We start from the raw sequence: 22,173 nt of genomic DNA, 5'->3' as shown, positions 1-22,173 counted from the left end.
TTTTTGGAACGAACGTGATCCAGAGGACTTGGACTGCAAGTCAAGAAGCAGCCGAGGCGGCCATGAGGGTGGAGGGCGCGCCCACCCCTACAAGGCGCGCCCCCTATCTCGTGGGCCCCTCGGGCGGCCACCGACCTACTTCTTCCTCCTATATATACCCACGTACCCCGAAAACATGAAAGGAGCCAATGAAAACCTATTTCCACCGTAGTAACCTTCTGTATCCGCGAGATCCCATCTTGGAGCCTTCGATGGTGCTCCACTGGAGGGGGCATCGACCACGGAGGGCTTCTACATTAACACCATAGCCCCTTCTATAAGTGCATCTAGTGCCACCCCTAGTTGGTTTTGGAGTATTGACGACAAAGTTGGTTGAGGGACTAATGCGTTTGTGAGAATTGCAGGATAACGCAGGTTGTGTCCCTCATTGATTCGGTTTACCTACCGGAGATGACCCCTAAAAATGTATGAAGACATTGAAGACAATGGTGGTATGTGAAGATATTCACATTGAATACTATGACATGAGAAGACATTGAGCGAAGACTATGGAGCGCGAAGACTGTGTTGTTTCGTTGTTTCCTTTTCTTCTGTGTTGAGTCATAGGAACCACCGCACTGTTAAGTGGGGTCCAAGTGAACAAAGTCAGAGTGACTGGAGTGATGCTCAACCCAAATCCTATGTCTTCGAGCGAAGACAATGAGAGCAAATCTTATCCAGAGCTGGATGAGTCAGCTTTGCTTGTAGCCCAAGTAAAGTTGTCGTGTGTGTTTGAAATCTGACCGTTGGAACACGTGTCAGTTCCTTAGTGACCCAGGGTCATTTCGGACATATCAGGTCGGGTTGCCTTGTGGCTATAAATAGCCCACCCCCTACACCATAAATTGGTGGCTGCTCAGAGTTAGTTTACGCTTTTGTCGTTCTGAGAGCAACCCACCTCGAAGCCTTTGAGAGAGAAATCCTTGCGAGGACAAAGCCCAAACACCCAGAGCCAAAGAGTGTTAGGCATCATTGAAGTCTTTTTGTCTATGTGACCTGAAGACTTATTACACTTGAGGACTGTGTATCCTCCAGCCGGTCAGGCATTGCGTTCTGAGCATCCAAGAGTCATTGTGGATCGCCGGTGAACGAAGTCTGTGAAGGTTCGGAAGTCTACCTTGAAGACTTACCAGCGTGATTGGGCGAGGACTGTGTGTCCTTAGCTCAAGGGGAATAAGGTGAAGACGCGGTCTTCTGAGTTGAATCTCAGCCTCCCTAACCAGACGTACAGTTGTCACAGCAACTGGAACTGGTCCAACAAATCCTGTGTCTTCAACAAGTGACTGGTTCTATCCCTTCCCTCCCTTTACTTTGAGTTTGTCTTCGTGAAATCACTGCCTATTTATCTTATCTGTTTGACTTCATTGCTTGACTACTATCGTTGATTGGCTTCATACTATCTTCCATCCTGATCCTTACTACCCCTAGCTGCTATTAGTCTTGGTATGTTCACATTATTGCATACTTGACTATGGCTTGCTTGTTGTAGTTTATCTTCCGCTGCATATCAATTAGGTCATTTCTATTGCTAGTCTTCGAAACTTCCATGTTTTGAAGACTTTGATAAAAATCGCCTATTCACCCCCCCTCTAGTCGATAACTAGCACTTTCAATTGGTATCAGAGCAAGGTACTCCCTTGTTCTGTGTGATTCGGTTTAACCACCTGGAGTTTAGCTATGTCAACTGCAGGGATAATCAAAGTCTCCGCTGCTTGTCCCGTGTTCGATGGAACTGGATATCCCTACTGGAAGAATAAGATGCGCATGCATCTTGAAGCCATTGATGTCAACCTCTGGTATGTCGTCAAGAACGGCGTTCCCAAAACTGGTGAAGGTGTCACCCCTACTGATGTCAAGAAGTTCATTCAACTGGACTCCACTGCAAAGAACATCATCTGTGTTCATCTGACCAAAGGACAGTATGGCCGTGTGAGTGCTCTGGAAACGTCAAAGCTAGTCTGGGACTGGCTATCCAAGGTCGAAGGCGTCTCTACACAGAGAGACCATCTGACCAAAGGAAAGTATGGCCGTGTGAGTGCTCTGGAAACGTCAAAGCTAGTCTGGGACTGGCTATCCAAGGTCAACGAAGGCGTCTCTACACAGAGAGACCAGAGGATCGGTGTTCTTCGCAATCTCTTCAACCGCTTCAAGAGAAACGACAATGAAAATGTCCAGCTCACGTTTGATTGCCTCACCGACATCACAAATGAGCTTCAGGCTCTTGGCGCCATGGAGATTACCAAGCATGAAATCGTCAAGACACTACTGAGATCACTTGACAACTCCTTTGACACCCTTGCCCTCATGATACAAGAACGCCCTGACTTCAAGACACTCGATCCGTCTGATATACTTGAGAGGATCAACACACATGAGTTCCAGCTTTCTGAGAAAAGAGATATCTATGGTCCCAATTATGGCCGAACTCGCGCCTTGAAGGCAAAAGTTGTTTCCTCATCTGAAGAAGAATCTGACTGCGGTTCTGATGATCCTAAAGACATTGGAAAGGAACTTGCCATGCTTGTGAAGAAGTTCCAGAAGTTCACCAAGAAGAAGGGCTTCAGAAAATCTTCACGATCTAGCTCAAGGAATGATGAAGCTTCCACTCATGACAACAAGAAGAGAACATGTCACAAGTGCAGGAAACCTGGACACTATATCTCTGAGTGTCCACAGTGGGACAATGAGAAGAAGAAGAAGAAGAGCAAGGAATATGATTCTGATGACAAGAAGAATAATAAATCTTCAAAGTCTTCTTCTAAGTCCTCATCAAGGTCTTCATCACATAAGAAGAGCTCATCTGGCAAGGCTCGTGCTATTGTTGGCAAGGAAATGGATTCAGAAGAGGAGTCTGCTTCTGAGGAGGCGGAGGTGGAGTCTGAAGAAGAGTCCGACCCTGGCGTTGCAAGTCTGGCTCTAGCCATAGCCTATGTTGCCAAGTCCATCTTCAACACTGAAGACAATGACTTCCACACCAACGCCGAAGCTGATGACATGGACGATCCTGCTCCCACCTACTGCTTCATGGCACGTGGTGCCAAGGTAAAATCACGTGATGCTTACTTTCAAACATCAAGTGAAGATGACTCTGATTGTGAATCCAAACCCAACTACAAAACAATTGCTAAAATTGCTACTGAACAACAAAGGGCTATGGAACATACTCAAAAACTGTTAGACAAAAGCGATGACCTGTTGGACGCGGAAATGACACATTCACAGTCCTTAGTAGAAGACATAAAAAATCTTCATGCTAAGTACCAAGAACTTGAAAGTCTTCATGAGACGCTCTCAACCACATATGAAAAGCTCTCCTATGATTATCTTCAAAGGAAGCAAGAGCTTGAAATTGAAAGCGACTCATGAAGATCTTCAAAAAGAGAATGCGTCATTTCACGCTCAACAGATCAGTTCCGCTCAGGATGGATTTGAACCACCATGCTTAAAATGCATTGAGCGTGATAACGTTACCTCTGTTGCTAAATGTTCCAATGCCGCTGCTGTTGCATTGTCTTCAACTACTGATGTGGAAACTAACCCCTCTACGGAGGATACCACTGCTATTGCTGATGAAAATGCTAGGTTGAAGACATTGCTTGAAACAGGGATGTATAAAAGTCTGAAGGGACATCAGACACTTTGTGATGTCCTCAAAAAGCAGATTCTGAACCGAAACCCTAGGAAAGAGGGTGTTGGGTTCGAGAGGAAAATGAATGCTGATGGTTCCTACTGGAAGCCTGAGCAGTATCCCAAAACCACATGGGTTGCTGCAAAGGAACCTTCAATGGATCCATCCACTTTATCTGGCTTTACCTGTGCTAATCCTATTATCATTGATGAATCCTTTGATGCAAACTATAAACTGTTCAAAAATCAGAATGGTGAAGTGTTTGCGAGGTATATTGGTACTAACTACAGGAATGGACCACCTATGAAGAAGATCTGGGTTCCCAAAAGCTGTCTTGAGAATCTTCCAGTGAATGTCATCATGACACCACCAGGGAAGAAGACAAACCCCAGACCAAAGGCATCATATGGTCCAACGGCTTCATACGAATACATGACTCACTTGAGTCACCCTAACGCCAATGTTTTGCAGGGAAATCGTACTCAAACTTATGAATATGAACGTGTGTCCTCAAACCGCCATGTTCATAGGACTAAGAACTTTTCTGCTTATTCATATGAGTATCATTCATCTCCTGCAAGGCTATTTGCTAGGGCTTCAAAGCCGAAATTCTCAGATGCTTCACTTAGACTCATTGCTTCTAAGCCACCCCTGAAGATGTGGGTGGTGAAGAAGAATTAACTCTCTTTTGCAGAATATGGTCTCCAGCCAGCAATCAAACGCGTCCGATACTATTGCTGGGGACCTAAAACACATTAAGGGACGCATGATAAAATGACTTACTATGTATTCCACATATGAATCACTTACCTGTCATACTGTGTGTTCTAACCTTGATCTAAGCCGTGATAATCCTTGTGTGCGTCAAATGCTTATGCTTCACAACATACCTTGTGAAGCCTATCCTCCTAACTGCACTGTAGGGTATGACACCTCGTGCTTCAGAATGGATTATGGACAGCGGATGCACTAATCATATGACTGGTGATCGAAGTCTTCTCATGGACTCAACCTTACGTCCATCCGACAAGAGTCAAATCACATTTGCTGACACTAGTAAACGCAAGGTATTGGGTCTAGGTAGAGTTGCAATCTCAAAGGATCAACACATGGATAAAGTGATGCTTGTTGAATCCCTTGGGTTCAACTTAATGTCTGTCTCAATGCTTTGTGACTTGAACATGATTGTTCTATTCAGAAAATATCGTTGCCTTGTACTAATGGAATCTGACAAGTCTCTAGTCTTTGAAGGGTATAGGAAAGATGATCTATACATGGTAGATTTCTCAGCAGGTCCACAGCTTGCCGTATGTCTTCTTGCAAAAGCTTCAGAATGCTGGCTCTGGCATCAGAGGTTGGGGCATGCTGGCATGAGGAACTTACACATACTCGTCAAGAAGAAGCATGTCATAGGCATCGAAGGTGTCAAGTTCAAGAAAGATCATTTGTGTGGTGCCTGCGAAGCTGGAAAGATGACTAGGGCGAAGCACCCCTCGAAGACAATCATGACGACATCTCAACCCTTCGAGGTGTTACACATGGACTTATTTGGCCCTACTCACTACTGTACCCTCACAACAACAGCTTGTCTCTATGGCTTCGTCATTGTTGATGACTACTCAAGATATACATGGGTGCACATAATTCTCTACAAGACTGAAGTACAAGATGTCTTCAGACGATTCGCCAATCGAGCCATGAACAATTATGGCGTCAAGATCAAGCATATCAGAAGTGATAACGGCACTGAATTCAAGAATACCGGGCTTGATCTTTATCTGGATACAATGGGAATCACTCATGAGTTTTCTGCTCCATACACACCTCAGCAAAATGGCATTGTAGAGCGCAAGAACAGAACCCTCATTGAGATGGCTCGAACAATGCTCGATGAGTACAAGACACCAAGAAAGTTCTGGCCTGAAGCTATTGATACAACATGTCACATCATCAACCGTGTTTACATCCACAAGCTTCTGAGCAAAACATCCTATGAGCTCCTTACTGGCAAGAAGCCAAATGTCAGCTACTTCAGAGTCTTTGGTGCTAGGTGCTGGATCAAGGATCCCCATCACAAGTCAAAATTTGCACCTAAAGCTCACAAAGGCTTCATGCTCGGTTATGGAAAGGACTCGCACTCTTACAGAGTCTTCAACCTCTTTCACTACAAAATCGTTGAAACTATGGACGTGCGATTTGATGAAACCAATGGTTCACAACGAGAGCTCCTGCCAAGCACATTAGATGAAGCTCCTCCTAGCGAATCTATCAAGCTGATGGGAACTGGTGAAATCATGTGTTCTGGAGCACAGCCTGAAGAGGAACTTATCATTTCTGCACCAAACCAACCTGAAGACAATGCTCAGATCGAAGACAATCCTACCAATGATGACAATGATCAGCATGAGCAAGGTCTTCGTCCAGTTCATCCTCGTGTTGCAAATGAAGTACAAATTGAGAAGATAATTGATAGCATCAATGCACCTGGTCCACTTAGTCGCTCAAGAGCAACACAGTTAGCAAATTTCTGTGGGCATTTTTCATTTGTGTCAATATCAGAACCCAAGAAAGTTGCTGAAGCCTTTATGGAACCTGAATGGATTCAAGCCATGCAAGAAGAACTTCAACAGTTCAAGCTGAATAATGTTTGGGAACTTGTCAAGCGCCCTGAACCTCACAAGCATAACATTATTGGCACTAAATGGATATATCGAAACAAGCAAGATGAGCATGGTCAAGTCGTCAGAAACAAAGCACGTCTTGTGGCTCAAGGATATACTCAAGTTGAAGGAATTGACTTCGATGAAACATTTGCTCCTGTAGCAAGGCTTGAAGCTATTCGCATACTGCTAGCCTATGCTAATCACCACAACATCTTGCTATATCAAATGGATGTGAAGAGTGCATTCCTCAATGGCAAGATTGAGGAAGAAGTGTATGTTGCTCAACCACCTGGCTTTGAAGATCCAAAACATCCTGATATGGTGTACAAACTAAACCAAGCACTGTATGGCCTCAAACAAGATCCTTGCGCTTGGTATGATACGATCGAAGACTTCCTGAAGAGCAAAGGCTTCAAACCTGGATCCCTCGATCCCACACTCTTCAGAAGACATATGATGGTGAACTGTTTGTGCCAAATATATGTGGATGACGTTATCTTCGGCTGCACCAACCAGAAGTATAGTGATGAGTTTGGATACATGATGCAAGAGCAATATCAGATGTCCATGATGGGTGAGCTGAAGTTCTTCCTTGGTCTCCAAATTCGTCAGCAAAGGAATGGCATCTTCATATCTCAAGAAAAATATCTCAAAGACTGTCTGAAGAAGTTTGGAATGCAAGATTGCAAAGGTTACACGACGCCAATGCCAGCCAAACACCATCTTGGTCCCGATGACAATGGTAAAGAGTTCGATCAAAAGGTATACCGCTCCATGATAGGTTCCTTACTTTACCTACGTGCATCTAGGCCAGATATTATGCTTAGTGTTTGCATGTGTGCTCGATTCCAAGCGGCACCAAAGGAATCGCATCACTTAGCTATGAAGCGAATTCTTAGATATTTGGCTTACACCCCAACACTCGGATTATGGTATCCAAAGGGCTCAAGATTAGATCTGGTTGGATTCTCATATGCTGATTATGCTGGTGACAAGGTCGATCGCAAGTCTACATCAGGCACATGTCACTTTCTGGGACGATCACTTGTCTGTTGGTCTTCAAAGAAGCAAAACTGTGTATCACTCTCAACTGCTGATCTGAATACATTGCTGCTGGATCTTGCCGCGCTTAGCTTCTGTGGATGAAGCAAACTCTCAAGGACTATGGCATCAATCTGAAACAAGTCCCTCTCTTCTGCGACAACGAAAGCGCTATCAAGATTGCCAACAATCCAGTCCAGCACTAGAAGACAAAGCACATTGAAATTCGTCATCACTTTCTCAGAGATCATGTTATGAAGAAAGATATTGACATCATTCACGTCAACACTGAAGAATAACTGGCAGATATCTTCACAAAGCCCTTGAATGAGAAAATGTTTTGCAAGTTACGGTGTGAGCTAAATATCTTGGAATCCTCAAATGTCCTGTGATCAGGCACACATCCTAACACTTATGCATGTTGATGACTTAGATGTGCAACACACGAAGTAAAGTATATCTTCAATCAATGAAGACTTACATTCTGAGCGTGAATACATTAACGTGGAATTTGACTTCGGAGAGCCACGATAATTGTGCACCGTGTCTGGGTCTAATACTTCCTATACGGTGGGTAACGGCACCACCAAATTTCTTGGTTTGAAGTGTTTCACTCATGGCGTTATTGTTGAATATCTTCGCATTTGGTTTGTCTTCAACTTTCAACTTATCTTCATGATTTACTTCACTATGTTGATTTGATTGCTTTCTCATATATATATATATATATATATATATATATATATATATATATATATATATATATATATACACTAGTATTCTGTCCTCCACAGCATTCGCTTATAGTTATGTCTTCATTTGTGAATCTTTTGAAGTAAGTGAATGTGATCGGACCCTAATCTCTCTATGCTTTCTATCTCAAACTCTATCTATCCAAATCATATGCATTCTATTGAAACTGTCAAATGTCTTCTCTGCATCCTTGTGAGCAGAAGACACAGAGACAAACATCAAGTCCTTTTAAATGATTCATCTTTATTGTTGAAATCCGGAGAAGCCGGAACAACCATCTGACAAACTTGGCGGGTGTGGGAACGTGGGACAACTCTGAGTATGTTGCATGCTTGCCACGTGTCCCACGGATGTGAACAGGTAGGGGCGCCTGCGTAATTGCGCTATGCCGCACACCTACTTATAAATACGGGTCCCCATGCGGTCAAGAAAACCTTCTTCCACCTCTCCACCTCGTCAAAACCCTAGCGCCACTACTAGCTCTCCATGACGCCGGCGACGAAGCGCTTAGCTGCCGCGACTTCTCCGACGCCGTCCTCATGCCGGCCACGGGCATCGTCCTCTCTGCCGCCGCCGTAGGTGTCCTCCGTCGCCAAGTTAGGGCACGGTGGATTGAACTGCTCGGTCTCCTATTCATCCCATCTAGCAGTTCTTCGTGTGGTAAATATAACTCTATTTTTACCATCTTTTTGATCCTCAATGATTCATCCTATTTACCAAAATTGGTTTCTGTCTACACAATGTTAGATCTATTCTGTCTGCATCTCATACTACCTAGTATATTCACTTAAGCTTCATATATAGTTAGATTCCTCACTTGTACTTATTCACGGATTCGTACAAATCTGGAACCAACTCTCAATATATAAGTGAATGTCTTCGCAACATGAGGTCAATGTCTTCAAACTGATTTATCTTCAAAATCTTCTGAGAATGCATATGACCTCTTCCCCTTCCCTCACATCTCTAATGTTGTCACAGGTACATGTCCGTGGGAGAATCCCTTGGTTCTCATAGTCTGCATTCGTTTGCAGAATTCTTACAGCAACACATTAATTCTCCTGAAGCTAGTTCCTGTTTGACCAGCAAGCGAAAGCCCTTGAAGCATTTGAACATATTGAAGCCATTTAGTTTGAAGTTCATGGCTGCAGAGAAATCAGTAAGGAAGGGTGGCAGACAGCATCGAGGGGGAACATCAAAAGATTTGCCTGATGACCTCGCAGAAATCTACAAGACAGATCCTGAAGAGGATTATAATCAGCGCAAGACCCGAATCCAATGGATTCGACGCTATTGGGCTGAACAATGGTTCAAGTACAAGTTTGTGACCCAGGAGTACGCTGATAAAAATGCTATCAAAAGTCCTTGATGTGATATTCTCTATCGAGGCCTTCCCCCCAAGAACAAAGCTGAAGCTATTGCACAAGAATTCTATCCTTGTATGGTCCGTGGACCACAGCCTGAAAATGTCGATCCATCATCATTGCTCTGGTGTCGTGACGATAATCTCTTCAAGCGCAAGTTCCAGTATGCAAAGGCATCGGCAAAGGAAAACAAGAAGTCATGGGGATTAGACTTCAATCCTGGTCCCTCTGCTCCCCGTGATGACGGCACACATGAAGCGGAAGAAAATGAAATCGGCCCCTTCACAAACCTTGATGGCCTCATCTCATACATCTTGGTACAAGGTGCCAAAGTGGATCATTCTGATAATGATGCTGATACTGATGAAGCCCCAGCTCCTCCTCCAAGGCCGCAGAAGCCAAAGAAAATTAAGGCTTCACAATCAGCTGCACCTCCAAAAGCGTCACGTGTGAAGCCACTGGCCACTGCACCTCCTGAAGACAGTGTGCAGTCTGAAGATCTTTCACGCATCTCCAAGAAGACGGAGAAGAAAAAGAAAATCATCAAGAGTACTGATCAGACATTGACTCCTGCTGCCATTCTGCGTGAAGAGCACATTGATCTGTCCAGCGATGACAATCTTGCAGATGATGCTCTTGAGCAACTGATCAAGAGCAAGGAAGAAGCAGAGATCTTCAATAATTTGCCTCTCTTTGACGTGGCAATCATCCATAACTTCATTGATGAGTGGTTTGACACACCAAATCTCAGCTTTGATGACTTGCAACTTCCCATTGGCCTCAGCGTCTCCTTCAATGGCGCTATTGCTTCTGAGTTAGCTATTGCTCAGTGCATCATCGAACCGAAGCACAAGATTGACTATGAAAAGGCTCAGTTCAAGAAGCATGTGGCCAAGCTCAGCGTGCAAGATGTCAAAAACTTCAAGATCATGCTGCACAAGCTCAAAGAAGCCTTTCACAAGAAGCGTGAAGAAGCTCGAGGCTCTCGTGAGCGCATGAAGAGTCTGGCTGACAAGTGTGTGCTAGCCTACAATGAGGCTGAGAAGCGCAAAGCTCTTGGTCGTCCTGGCATTGACCCCAGGATAGATGCAAAGAAGAAGAAGCTATCAACTGTCCAACCTGCACCTTCAAGGCAGGATGAACCTCGCATAGTCTTCTCAAGCAGCATGACTGGCTCGAAGCCAAAAGCCATGTCAACCGCTTCAGAACAGAAGAAGACGAGGGCTGGAGAGGCTGAAGCAAGAAAAAGGAAACCCTCAGAAGCCTCTGATGCTGCTCCCTCCAAGAAGAAGCGCAAAACCAAGAAGAATCTGGCTGCTCCCACAGAACCCCTTGTTGTTGAACCTATCTCAGTGGTTCGCCCTGCATCTGCAAATCAAGAACTACGAATGATTGTTCATGAGCCTGCTTCCACAGAGGCTCATGAAGCTGAAGACATTCCAGCAGTTGATCCCATCACTGCTGAAGACATTGGTCATCATGACAATGTTGAAGCTGATGAAGTTCTTCCTCAGATTGAACACAACGTGGTATCATCGCCTGTTCTCACGAACAGCGAAATCATCAGCATTGGTTGTCCTCTGACGCCAATTTCTCAGGATGCATCATGGGCTGATCGCCCGCAACAACAAGACTCCCCCAGTACTCCCCAACAACAATAAGTCACACCATCTGTGCAAGTTGAAGAGGATGAGGGCCTGCCTACTCCATCTCCCAAGGCGTCGCCTGTATTACAAAGGCTTCGCAAAGGACCAAGGCCTCAAGTCCCTCTTCTGAGCGTTCTAGAAGGAGAAGTGCACCACCAACCTGTTGCATGTCAAGTGTTTTCAGAAGCCACTCCAACTGTGAATGTCTCCGTGTCTGAAGCCCAAGCTACTGAAGACAATCCGGCTGCATCAGCCGATGACGAACATCAAGAAGAAAGTGTCCCTACTCCCCCCATTACTGAAGAAGCTGTTCCTGAAGTGAACATGCCTGTGCCAGACCCTCCAGCTCAACAAGTGGAGGTTGAAAACGTTGAGGCTTCCACCACTAACACGAATGAAGCCAATGACGTAGTCATGGCTGAAGCTAATGTGGAGCCTGCACCAAGCAACATGCCAGAAGTCAATGCTGCAACTGCTCCTGAAGCTTCTGTAGTGCAGCCTGAAGCCACTGTTGCTGCCACTGCTCCTGTTCCGCCACCAAGGCCCTATATAACTGAGCAAGCTTACAACCATGGCGAGCTAATCACAGTAAGATGGCCCGTTCTGGTCCCTCCGCCTAATGTCTCTGGTCCTCAGTTTGATTATCACATTGAGCATAGGCCTCAGGTCCAGAAACCAAAGCCAAGACTGCCAAGGTTTCCAGGTACTGCCACATCTGTCGGGTCCTTCAATGCAAATGGATTCAAAAGCCACAACACCTTCTTTGACATCTCAAAGAACCCTTACTCAAGGCCAAGAATATCATCTGATCGTTTCTAGAGTCATCAGTAACGAAGCTATTACTCCTGCGTTTTGTATGATCAAGGGCGTATTTTCCCTCATATGCGCCTCGACACTGAAGCCATTGCTGGACTGCCATGCTTAGAAGAAGCACTTGACTGCTTTCGTGATGCTGGTGTGCTCAGCTTTGTGACAGACAAAGAACATTGGAATGAAGAACTTTTGCTTCAATTCTATGCTACCCTTCACATTCACGGCTACAACAAGGATACAAAAACATGGGTTCTCGAGTGGATGACAGGAAATGTTCATCATGAAGCCAAAGCTCTTGACATCATTGAGCTTACAGGCCTATCCACACCCGGAGAGCTGTACGAACCTGGTTGTCAAAACCACCGCAATGCTTTGGAGAGCATCTTCCATAAGCCAGAACCCAACATGAGCCAGATGTTGAGCATGATGAAGCCATTGCCACATGACGCTGAATACCCAAAGGAGTTCTTTGTTGATGACCTTGAGTATCTGCCACGCACCATATATCACATCATCAGGCGGACTCTATGGCCTATCAAAGGACATTCATCAGCTGCAAAACTTGAAGGAGCCATGAAGACATTGGTCTTTTACATCCTCAATGGCATCAGCTTCAATGCACAAGATTTCTTCCTCAAGCAACTGGCTGCATCTGGATCTGACCTTTTTGGCCTGAAATTCTATGCTCCATGGGTCAGGCGCCTCATCAAGCTACACTCTGCTATCAACTATCATCCCTCTGCTCGCAATCATGTGATCTTTCTACCAGAGGTTGATATGTCAGTTGAAGCCATATACCCTGAGCCTGCCAAGAAGCCTCTTTGTCTTCAAAATGCTGAACACCAAAGCTTCACTCAGCCTATGGAAGGAGTCCAAGCTGTAACTCGTGTCTATCCAATGGCTGGAAACACTCGTCTGCCTCATCGTGCGCCAACAGAAGCTACTGAGAGCACAATTGCTCAAAGGCCAAAGAAGCGCTCTCGGGTCCTAAATGACCGAGAACTTCTTGTGGCACTGCATCAGAAACAAGACAAGCATCATTTTTGGCTCAAGCGTCAGATGCAAAGCCTCTTGGTGGATATAAATCGCATTCGAAACCTTGCCACCAAGAATGCATTTGTCACTCACGAAACCTGTCGGCGATCATGGAAGAGTTTGACCCTGCTCAATGCTGAAGCAGATCTTCAAGACGATGGCTTCACTGAACGATTCAAGTTTGACTCCACTCCTCCACGGAATGTTGTCTTACGACGAACTCCATCCCTTGAAGACTCTGACTATTCTTCCTCTGCGGCAACTGTGAATGCCAACGTGATCAATGATGAAGACGATGCTACTTCACCACCCCCTACTTCTGCACGCATCGACACTGCACCGAGTTTGTCTGCACCGCCAACCAACAACGACAACCCTGCTGCTTCACCTACTCCTCATGAGGACGAGTAGATGCTCTATGTCTTCAAACCTTTTTGGTCATTACTGACAAAAGGGGGAGAAGCATATGAGTTTGATAGTCTTCAAGCGGGTTCATATGGGCGGTTGCTTTATATTTTGCCTAGTGGTTACAACTCTTGCTTTTGATACATTTCATTCGTTGAGTTGTAACACTTAAACTCGATGGTCGTCTGCTACTTATTTGCTCTTTCATGTGCGATGATAGCTTCCGCACTTAGATCATTCTGCAGACGTCCATTTTCCATTATGCATGTCATTCTTTAAGTTATATCATTTCATGCATGATGAAATATCTTCATAAGTTGAAGAGGATCTCCACAAGTACAACCTGCCATGTGCATTTGCATTCCAAAAGCAAATTACTTATATGCACATCTTCAGGGGGAGCCCTTGCCACTTATGAAGACAATACCCTATCCTTTACAATTTCACATACTTCATTCCCGTTGAAAACTTCAACCAGTTTGTCATCAATCACCAAAAGGGGGAGATTGTAAGTGCATCTAGTGCCACCCCTAGTTGGTTTTGGAGTATTGACGACAAAGTTGGTTGAGGGACTAATGCATTTGTGAGAATTGCAGGATAACACAGGTTGTGTCCCTTATTGATTCGGTTTACCTACCGGAGATGACCCCTAAAAATATATGAAGACATTGAAGACAATGGTGGTATGTGAAGATATTCACATTGAAGACTATGACGTGAGAAGACATTGAGTGAAGACTATGGAGCGCGAAGACTGTGTTGTTTCGTTGTTTCCTTTTCTTCTGTGTTGAGTCATAGGAACCACCATACTGTTAAGTGGGGTCCAAGTGAAAAAAGTCAGAGTGACTGAAGTGATGCTCAACCCAAATCCTATGTCTTCGAGCGAAGACAATGAGAGCAAATCTTATCCAGAGCTGGATGAGTCAGCTTTGCTTGTAGCCCAAGTAAAGTTGTCATGTGTGTTTGAAATCTGACCGTTGGAACACGTGTCAGTTCCTTAGTTACCCAGGGTCATTTCGTACATATCAGGTCGGGTTGCCTTGTGGCTATAAATAGACCACCCCCTACACCATAAATTGGTGGCTGCTCAGAGTTAGTTTACGGCTTTTGTCGTTTTGAGAGCAACCTACCTCGAAGCCTTTGAGAGAGAAATCTTTGCGAGGACAAAGCCCAAACACCCAGAGCCAAAGAGTGTTAGGCATCACTGAGGTCTTTCTGTCTGTGTGACCTGAAGACTTATTACACTTGAGGACTGTGTATCCTCCAGCCGGTTAGGCGTCGCGTTCTGAGCATCCAAGAGTCATTGTGGATTGCCGGTGAACCAAGTCTGTGAAGGTTCGGAAGTCTACCTTGAAGACTTACCAGAGTGATTGGGCGAGGACTGTGTGTCCTTAGCTCAAGGGGAATAAGGTGAAGATGCAGTCTTCTGAGTTGAATCTCAGCCTCCCTAACCAGACGTACAGTTGTCACAGCAACTGGAACTGGTCCAACAAATCATGTGTCTTCAACAAGTGACTGGTTCTATCCCTTCCCTCCCTTTACTTTGAGTTTGTCTTCGTGAAGTCACTGCCTATTTATCTTATCTGTTTGACTTCATTGCTTGACTACTATCGTTGATTGGCTTCATACTATCTTCCATCCTGATCCTTACTACCTAGCTGCTATTAGTCTTTGTACGTTCACATTATTGCATACTTGACTATGGCTTGCTTGTTGTAGTTTATCTTCCGCTGCATATCAATTAGGTCATTTCTATTGCTGGTCTTCGAAACTTCCACGTTTTGAAGACTTTGATAAAAATCGCCTATTCACCCCCCCTCTAGTCGATAACTAGCACTTTCACCTTCGATGAGTTGTGAGTAGTTTACCACAGACCTTCGGGTCCATAGTTATTAGCTAGATGGCTTCTTCTCTCTTTTTGGATCTCAATACCATGTTCTCCTTGATCTTCTTGGAGATCTATTCGATGTAACTCTTTTTGCGGTGTGTTTGTCGAGATCCGATGAATTGTGGGTTTATGATCAAGTTTATCTATGAGAAATATTTGAATCTCCTTTGAATTCTTTTATGTATGATTGAGTTATCTTTGCAAGTCTCTTTGAATTATCAGTTTGGTTTGGCCTACTAGATTGATCTTTCTCACAATGGGAGAAGTGCTTAGCTTTGGGTTCAATCTTGCGGTGTCCTTTCCCAGTGACAGCAGGGGCAACAAGGCACGTATTGTATTGTTTCCATCGAGGATAAAAAGATGGGGTTTATATCATATTGCATGAGTTTATCCCTCTACATCATGTCATCTTTCTTAATGCGTTACTCTGTTCTTTATGAACTTAATACTCTAGATGCATGCTAGATAGCGGTCGATGTGTGGAGTAATAGTAGTAGATGCAGGCAGGAGTCGGTCTACTTGTCACGGACGTGATGCCTATATACATGATCATGGCTAGATAATCTCATAATTATTCACTTTTCTATCAAGTGCTCGACAGTAATTTGTTCACCCACCGTAATACTTATGCTATCTTGAGAGAAGCCACTAGTGAAACCTATGGCCCCCGGGTCTATCTTTTATCATATAAGCTTTCAATCTACTTTTATTTGCATCTTTCTTTTTCCAATCTATATCATAAAATACCAAAATATATTTATCTTATCATACTATCTCTATCAGATCCCACTTTTGCAAGTGGCTGTGAAGGGATTGACAACCCCTTTATTGCGTTGGTTGCGAGTTCTTTGTTTGTTTGTGTAGGTGTGTGGGACTTTTGAGGAGCCTCCTACTGGATTGATACCTTGGTTCTCAAAAACTGAGGGAAATATTTACGCTACTATTGCTGCATCACCCTTTCCTCTTCAAGGAAAACCAACGCAAGCTCAAGACGTAGCAAGAAGGATTTTTGGCGCCGTTGCCGGGGAGGTCTTCTCTCAAGTCAAGACATACCGAGTACCCATCACAAACTCATCTCCCTCGCATTTACATTATTTGCCATTTGCCTCTTGTTTTCCTCTCCCCCACTTCACCCTTGCCGTTTTATTGGCCCTCTCTTTCCCAATCTCCTCTCTCTTTCATTTGCTCTCTTCTTCTTCCTCGCTTTTGTTTGCCGTTATGTCTGAAATTGGGGAGATTATCATCGATATGGACAATAATGATAGCATGGAAAATTCTGATGCTCTTGCTGAAGAACCCCCTATCTTGCATACTAAAAAGTTTCGAATCATGTCGTGGAATTGTCACATCAGATGTCCTAAGGAACGGACTTTGTCGTGGAGCCATCGCAACCAGGAAGCCTGAAGGGGTTAATCGGGACAAGGGACACGAGAGTTTTATACTAGTTCGGCCCCTTACGATGAAGATGAAAGCCTACGTCTAGTTGTGATGGGATTATTAGGGTTTTGATGACCAGGGAGCGAATCCGCTTTTCCTGAGTCTCGAGTTGTGGTTATCTGTCTTAAACCGCTGCCGGGTCGTCCCTTTATATACAGAGGTCGACGCCCAGTGGCTCTACAGAGTCCCGGCCGACTTATAAACAATATCCGGCTCGGTCTCTTAACCTTTCTTGCCTTACAATACAAGTCGTACGAATACGGCGTTTTATCACTACGGGCCTTAAGTCGCCTCTCGGCCGTAGGCCCTTACTAAGCCGCCGTCTTCAACCCTGAGCGCTGGGCTTCAAGAATGCTTGTAGGTATAACCCAGTCCCTCCTGGCGGGTCATACCTGATAGTTATATCCCCAACATTAGGCCCCAGATTGATTTGAACTGGTTCATGTCAATCTTTGACACTTAAGAAAAATTACCTGCTCCTTGCTTATGAGATTTCTGTAACCTGCCATGATGTCATCTTTTGAATTTGTGGTAACCCGCCATGACGGCACCTGTCATAAACGCATTTGTCCAATGCATCCCAACGGATCTCTGTCTTAATGACCATCCGAAAACCGAGGCGCCTTTGTAGCTGGATAACTATGTTTTTTCTTGTTTTTCGGCTTCCTTGTTTTTCATGCCCATTCAGTGGGTTTTTCCTTATAAATAGACCCGACTAGGTATCCTCTTCTTCTCCGTTCGCATCGTATTCCTATCGCCCCCATTTGCCACTGCAGCCCCGCCGCCGTCGCCACTGCGTCCCTCGCCCTCGTCGAGCTCAGCCGGTGCATCAACCTGACCTTGAACAGATAACAACAGTGCTCTTCCTCCGCAGATCCTTCGTAGTAAGTGCTTCCTTTTCCACGCCATGGATCTGCACTAGGGCTAGTCGTGTTCTTCTGTACGGGCATAGTTCATCGGAGTTCTTCATGTTTTTCCTTGCCATGACTTCGCCTAATCCAAATAACCCCATAGACCTTATGCGGTCAGTATTCCGCATCCATTTTGATTATCAATAGATCTCCTTTCTTTGTAAGAAAAATCATCATAGCTTATGAACTTCTCTACACCATGTTGTTAGGTCTAGTAATTTTTCTTTTCTGAACCTTTATTTGATCCAAAATAACTGCTGCAAATCGTGAAACTTGTTTGTACAACACTTAGGCAAAATCCATACTCTGTTAGATTTATTCATTCACGGCGACTCTGATCGCCGGCTTATAACAAAGTAATACTCAATTAATCCTCTGGACCACCTCTGTTGATAGAAACATGCTGACGGCTTATAAAACTTATGGAGGCTTAAGTAACTAGGACCTAATTATCCTTATACCATTAGGCCCCTTCATAAGTCGCCATATTGCTATTCACAGTAAGACTATTATCCTGCCCGGCTTAAATTTGAAACGGGACTTATTGTTTTATCTTAGGCTTTCAAACAGAATGGTGCCCAAGGCAGCCACCTCTTGCGACTGGGTGAAATCCATTGTCACTGACAACACCTTGAATGACTTCGTGACAACCGGCTATCTGCCAAAGAAATAAATCATGCATTATTGTGCTCCTAACCCGGACGAAGAAGTACCTCAACCCAAAGAAGGGGAGGTCTTTGTTTTCACAGATCATATGAACCGGGGCTTTACTCCTCTTGGTTCAAAGTTCTTCAGAGACGTGCTGAAGTTTTTTGACCTTCACCCACAAGACATTGGACCCAATTCCGTGTCTAATATCTGCAACTTACAAGTGTTCAGTGAAGTCTATCTTGGTGAAGAGCCTAATTTACTGCTCTTCAAAGAACTGTTTTACTTGAACCGCCAGACGGAGTGCGCCAGCGGCCAAAGCTTGGAACTTGGCGGAGTTTCAATCCAGCGCCGCAGAGATGTGATTTTTCCCTATGCTAACCCGCCAAGCCATCCCAAAGACTGGAACATGACATGGTTCTACTGCAAAGACACTTCCCCGGCTGACGAGAACCCTCTGCCCGGCTTTCGCGCCCTCCGTCTTGACACCAATCACCCTCTGCCTGACAAGATTAGTGCCATAGAGCGCAAGTCCCTTGCCCCCACCATGGCCAAGATCAAAGCTCTGCTGGGGAATGGGTTGACTGGTATTGATCTGGTTCGTGTATGGCTTGACTGGCGAGTTATTCCATTGAGCCGCCGCCCCGCCTTAATGTGCAAATACACCGGCGCCAAGACTGATCCTCTGCGCCATAGCCCTGTCGACTTACCCGCCCATGTTGTTGATGAGATGACCAAATCTCTCCTCAACGAGAGTCTGGCGGATTTTGGCAGAGTGGGTTTGGCCCCTTTCTGCAAAGATAACCCGGCTCCAAAGGTAAACCGCCCATGTGAAATGTTTATCTTATTTTCTTAAAGTTTCTCTTATGCTAACAAATATGCTTGATCCTTGCAGGCGGGTGATAAATTTTGGAAAGTTCAATATGATCATGAAGCTGCCAAGAGAGCAAGGAAGGAAAAGAAAGCCGCCAGAAAAGAAGCTGTAAGAAAGAGGGGCAAGAAATCCTCCGCTTCTGAAATGCTTCGGCTATCAGACTCTTCTGAGTCGGAGGTAGCCCTTGACTCTCTTGGCTTATTTTTTAATCGCCTTATTGACACTGATCAGCAACAAGAGGACACTGGGACAAGCCGGAGCAAGGCTGATGAGGTAACTATCCTTTCCTCCGACTCTGAGCCTTTGCCAAGACAGAAACTCCGCAGGGTGACCCAGAAAGTAAGATTTTCTTATCCTCTTGCTCATCACGATCCTCAATTTCTTTTGAAGCAACAAACTCATGAAAGCCGGAGGTAGACCCGGACCAGCAAAGACGTGGAGCTATCCTCCGGCTTACCAAATACTCCAAGGAAATGCCGAAATGAGGTTACCCCTACTTTAACTAAGTTTTACCCCTTGGCGGGTCACTTTCGTCAGCCACTTAATCCCTCTGACTTGGATTATCAGGATACTTCCCCCTCCTCCGACGAGTCATTGCAATCCAAGCTGCCAGCCTTCAAAATGGCTCCAGGGTATATTAACCCGCTCAACTTGCATTTATTTAAATCTCTTGCACCTGTGCTAATCTTTTATTCTAGAACAGTGGTCAAGCTAAACCCAACAAAAGGGTTAGAAAAAATAAGTCAACTGATGATAGAGTTGCAACTGAACCGGGTCTTGAGACGGTTGTGCCAGAATCAACCACTCATGAGCCGCCGCCTGAACCAGCTCAGGACTTAACTCCTCCTGCCACCGACCTGCCCACTGATCAAGACATTGATGAATCAGAGAATCCGGAGGCTCCTAGCCCAGTCCGGACAGCTGATCCTTCTACTACTGATGTGGAAATTACCAGAACCGGCTATGCTGAGCCGGGAAGGCCAACTGTACTGGACAAATGCTCTGCCAAGGGAGAACTTCTTGACCAGCGTCGGGTCAAGATGGATGTCACTAATTATGCTCATATGAGTATTGGAGATATCTTCTCTGGCTATATGAGCCAACTACATAGCAGCCGAAACCTCGAGATCGACATGGTGAAGCAGATGCACCACAAGTTCGAGGTATAACCCGTCCTCTCTTGGTCATTATCCTTTAGCATATTAGTCCCCTAAGTCTGCTATTTATGATACTTATGGTGTAGACTTAGAAACAAACTCAGCAATCATAATGGAAAATAAAAAATTCCGGCTTACCATGTAGTCCCCAAGGGGCGGCTTAACCAATATGGTTGAGCCGGGTCTATATAAAGAAATTTTGATGTTTCTGTGAAGCGCAGTACACATTAGCCCCCAAGTGCCAAATGTTATTGCTCGCAAAACGCTTGGGACTTACTCTTATGAACCACCATAGAAAACTTCTTTGGGACATTAGCCCCCAAGTGCCAAGTGTTGTTGCTTGCAAAATGCTTGGGACTTGTAATATTGCATAAAGAGCTTGCTTGACTTGAACTTTGCACTTGTATAGGCCGCCACAAGCCAACTTGAGTCAGAGGTGACTAACCTGAAGAGCCGCCTTAATGTCCAAGAATCGGAACTTGAAAAGGCCAACACCAAGTTCGAATTCAGTGTTTCTGAACAAGAAAAGCTGAAGAAAGAATTTGAAGTTGAAAGGAAAGCCTGGGCAGATAAAAAGACCGCTCTGATAAGTCGAGCTGAGAAAGCAGAGGCGGCTCTGGAAGACATCACTGGTGAATTATCCAGCTTAAAGCGCCATATTTCCTAAATGGTCTTAGCCATCTTTGGTAAGTCGCCTTATCATTGTGTCGAAATCTATGCCATGCAGTAGATCATAAGCCTGGAATTAACTCTCCTGATTATGCTTATACAGGCCCCAGGAGCTCAAACTTGAACCAGAACATGTTGACCAAGCTGAAGGCAGTGTACACGTTGGTGGAGCAATTGTACACCGGGTCTCAACGTACCCTTGCTTCGGTGGCTTTGTCCAATGAAGTGCCAACCCTCCTAGCACATGTCTTGAAGAAGCTTTCAGTTCTTCTGCAATGGATCAATGAACTGAGACGGTCAGCAGCAAGAGCCGGAGCGATAAATGCTCTAAGCCGGGCAAAAGCCTGGCTATCGGAACTAGACCCGACGGATATTGCCATTTGTTATCCAAGCCCGAAGGAGGATGCCACGCCTTTTGAAGACGCAGATTTTATCGCCTGTGTCAAAGAGATACGCCCTGTGGCGACTTTCATAGCAAGTGAAGTAGACCTTACCAAGCACCAGGCGGGCTATGATGAAGAGAATCGAAGAATTCCAATGCCTCAATACGACGTGACCAGTCTGATTCCCCCCCCCCCTTGTAAGCATACCTTTGCTCCTGAAGTTGACCCAGCCGGTCTTGTTGACGATGAAGCCGAATTTGAAGCTTTGAACAACATTGACTGGTCATCATCAACCTTCCAAGAAAAGGAGCAGGGCGAAGACGTGGAGAGGACTAACCCGGACGCTTCCGGGCAATCCTGATGGTGAACCTGTCATGGCGGCTCATACCTGGGGTGGAAAAACAATGTGAAATATTTGGACTTGATGAGTCCTGTAATAGGATAGAGATGACTTTGTTATGGCCGTGCCATCGTGCATGTTTTGACGCTTAACGTTATTAAGTCGTCGTGCTATGTCTATCCGTTGTGACTTATCATCTGCTGACCATATGCTGGATCGGGTTGCGAAAGTTGTCCTTCAACAGACTTACGCTTAGTACTTCTTGAATTTGTACCAGCGGGTCATATGACCTAGTCAATAAGTGCGATAACCCAATCTTTCAGTTAATACTGAGCCGGGTTACAGTAAGCGTAAAAAGTTGTAAACTTCAGGAAAAAATCTCAAGTTAAACAAAAGAGGGGGTTTCCAAAGTAACTTAAATCAAGGAAGAAGTAAAAAATGACAAGGCTACTGATTCGAATACGATCAGTGAACTATTC

This window comes from Triticum dicoccoides, chromosome 5B, assembly GCF_002162155.2.
Source record: "Triticum dicoccoides isolate Atlit2015 ecotype Zavitan chromosome 5B, WEW_v2.0, whole genome shotgun sequence".
Taxonomy (NCBI): Eukaryota; Viridiplantae; Streptophyta; class Magnoliopsida; order Poales; family Poaceae; genus Triticum; species Triticum dicoccoides.
This window is presented reverse-complemented; position numbering follows the sequence as displayed.